Below are 3,875 nucleotides of genomic sequence, written 5' to 3'. Positions count from 1 at the left end.
AAAAAAGCAAGCAACCTGCTGCACACTAGGCAGCCTGGAACAGGCACAGCCAAAAATGAACAGGGGTGGATAGATATTGGGATATCTAGAATTTTCTTGCTGCTGATGTCTGATGTGACCCTTATGCATGGTAATAAAAGTCAGTGAACAATCTCATAGGCACCAAACACACACTTTCTTTTTACATACCGCAACCTGGATTTACTCTCTACTGAACTGCTTTACCTGAGCTGTGATGACTTCAGAAGGAAGGGAGTTAACAGCCCTAAGGGTTCTTTTTTGGTTTTGCTTTTATCTGCACAGCTCTAGATCTCAGAGAAATATGACTAAGAAAATGAACTTTCCCAACCCCTGGAAACCAAATGCAGCCATTTGGATCCCAACATAAAAACAAGCATCAGCATGTCTGAAATTCTCTGCCTGCTATAATTAAAACTCACAAGCAACTACAACACAACTGTTTCTGTCTTTATGACAAGAAACATGCAGACATTTAAAAGTGGGCTGACAGAAAATTCAGCGAGGAAATTTCACCGGAAACATTCTATCCCCTGGAAAAAATAGGTATTTTTATCAGGCAGCAAGCCATTATCATTATATTTATGATTCCCCTTGCCCAGTTCCTGCTGGATCTCGCAGAAGGAAAAAGCTTTAGGCTTACCTGTGTCTGGCACAGATCCCTAGTCTAACACATTGGTTGAATACACAGGCATGAACATGCTGTCATCAGCATGTCCTCCTCCTTCTTGTGGGCTTGAAATAGTTTGGTATGCCAAATTAGACACTGCCTTAAATCAATCAGTAGATCCATTTTCTCCAGTGGCTGAGACTATTTCCAAAAGCAGGTAGGAGATTTAGCTACCTAACCCTAAAGTGATAGAAGATAAACGATCACATCCCCTTGAAGACACTGAGAACATCCAACTGTGCTCTTTCCCCCACACTTTCCACAACTCCCTTATTTCTAGTTAGAAATTGCATAATTACAAATTTCATAATATTAAATAATTTCTGAAGGACCTTTTTGTTGTAAAGTATTTGAACCTTGATGGTGCGCCCCAGACAACCCATTTTTAGTTATTTTTACCAGAGCCCTCAGAGTGGGACCAGGCTGGAATTACCCTCACCGGCTTCACCTGGCCTTTCCACCTTCAGCTGCAGCACATCAGCCCAAAAAGGGTTTTTAAGCTCCAGTCTGAAGGCTTAAGGAGAGAAGTGGGATAGGTTTATATTTGTTCCCTGTCCTTGGCTGTCTTGTTGTTTGGATTTCCTGGACTAACTGGGTTGCTGATCACTGGATGGGTTTTCTTGTTGTTGTTGTTGTCGTCGTCGTCGTCATCATCATCATCTTGATGCTGCTTGCCTGGGTCAGGAGCCCCACCTGTTAGAGCCCTCAGGAATTCATCAAAGACTGAAAGGTAAACTGTGGAAAAGAACTGGGAAAGAGGAAGCTGAAAAACTAAATACCAAGACAGCAAGGAATAGATAAAAAAAGGACTGTGCTGCACTAGATTAAAACCAATCATGTTATCAGAAAAGTGCGTGTGGAGCTCATGGACAAAATAGAGAAACCAATCAAGCAATGTGAGATCTCATGCACAGCAGTTGCAAAATGTATAAGTAGTGTATTATGTATAAGTAGGTAAAATGCATAAGTACTGTGTTATGTAGAAGTTGTAAAAAGTAAAGTAAGTAAGAAAATGTATAAGAAGAGTGATATGTATGTGTATAAGCAGTATAAGATAAGCAAGTGAAGTGTATAAGTAAGGTATTATGTCAAAGTTGTGAGATGTGCGAACACAGGGGTGTTTTAAACAATAAGATACTTCTGTGTAATCATATTGATTTGTCGATCAGAAGGCATGAGTTCCCGCACCTCTTCAACTTCTCTGTTATACTTCATGGTCAACAGCAAGCATGCTGAACACATGCTTAAATGATAGCCACAGAAATAATTCACACAGAAACAGTTTTCTTTCAAACACTTCAGAATAGTAAGGAGTTGGGGGAGGGAAGTTATCAGTACTAATACAATTTATTAGACAAACCCTGTGTGGATGCCATGGCAGGTCTGCTATCGAAGGCAAAAACCTTCAGGCTTTTTACTTCCCATAATCCCAATGAAAGCCTGTTTTTGCAGATACCCTGCAGTTCATGAATCACTGGCTGTAGCATACAAAATCCCCTATTTAAGTAATTACTGTACAATAGACAAATCTGCACAGTAGCTGATGTTATATAAAATATTCCAAGGCAGTCTCAAAACCACAACATATAAAAAAATCCAATCTCAACTGGAAAGAAATGTCTTACAGTAATTATATATTGTGAAATAGGTAATGCTGTGATCTGATCATGTTAGATCTGTCCTGAGGGCCAGAAAAGGTCTGGCAATAGAGGAACCCAAGCCACTCATGGCCAGTGAATGGCTTGTATCTCTAGACACTGTTTTCTATTTGTTTTCACTTGGGCTTCAATACACCCTCAAGCTCCTGATCTTTACATAGTTGGATGGTTCTACTGTTGCCAACTTAGTTTTCAAACATCAAAGAACACAGAAACATCTCAAATCCATGCATTGCCTGAATAACGGGCCTGGCTTCCATTTATTCAGCAGAATGAACCATAAGCCCAGTATTTTTAGGAAGATACCAAACCTAAACCCTGGTCTCAGCCATGCATTGCCTCAGTAATGGAACTGGCTTCCACATTTTCAATGAAATGAACCAAAAGCCTGGTATTTTAGAAAGACAACAAAATTTCACCAGCAGTATTAAGTCTTCTTTCTGTACTTGGTTCTGATTTATCCCCACATCTGGGAAGTTCAGCTTCTACATTGAGCAACAAGGAAGATAAGTTTTCTTCCATGCAGAGCCCTTATTTGCCTAACTTTGGTTTCATCTATGGATGAATTACTTCACCAAAGCTTGTACCCTTCAGATAGTCTGTAAATCAGACATGGAGTGACAAGCAGGTGGCATTTTGCCAAGTCACTTCCAGAGCAGACCAGCAATGCTCAATCATACCCATGTAATCAGAAAACAAACAAAAAAGGATAAAGGGCAGAATTGTGTTACAATTTACAGAGCATGATGAATATGTTCAATTTGGATTAATTATAAAATATGTTCTATTTATCTACTTACAATTTAAGATCTGGTGAAGGTCACAGCTGAAAAAAAAGTCTGAAATGGAAAATTAGCACTACTTTAATTGCAAGACTACTGACTTTCCTCTTCCTTTCAAAGGAAGCACACAGTTCTTCTTCAGTCAAAGCCATGGCTTTAGAAATGTTGATCTGAATCAGACTTAGCATTTTCAGAAATCTCCTGTACCTCCCACAATGTCCAAGGTTCAGTACAAACTTTATTTTCTTGTTCTCGGTGCAAGAAATCTGCAGAACAGTTGGAACCTGGTTTGCAAAAAGAAAAATTATAATGGTCCATGAAACAGAAGGTCAATCAACATTTTGGAAGTGCTTTATGAACTGGAAATCTTTCTCCAAAGTATTTCATTACAGCCCAATAAAACATTACACACTGGTGGAATTTTATCCTTTTAAAGTTGGCAAAGCTTTCTTTGCCAAAGAGTAAGTTTTGTTAGGTCTAATTTGGTTTCTATACTCCTCCCAAAATCAATGTAATTGCTCTAGTGCAGTTTGACAGATTCCTGAGACAGTGTAAATTAAGTGGCCCACAGCAACCAAGGCACAAACACCAACTACACAGCAAAAGCGTGAAGGGATGGCAATTACCAGTAAAAAAGCAAAATCTGGCAAAGGCTGCCTGTATTAGGTTTGTGTGGAGCTCCCAGGCATGTTGTTAAATCAGGCATAAGTTTTTGTTTGAAGGATTGCAGAGCTATGATGCAGAAGA

The sequence above is a fragment of the Corvus kubaryi genome, unplaced genomic scaffold (genome assembly GCF_017639235.1).
Source record: "Corvus kubaryi isolate FWS band 111438036 unplaced genomic scaffold, C.kubaryi_AGA036_p1.0 69, whole genome shotgun sequence".
In the NCBI taxonomy this organism is placed as follows: Eukaryota; Metazoa; Chordata; class Aves; order Passeriformes; family Corvidae; genus Corvus; species Corvus kubaryi.
The sequence above is the reverse complement of the archived record's forward strand: the minus strand, read 5'-3'. Positions refer to the sequence as shown.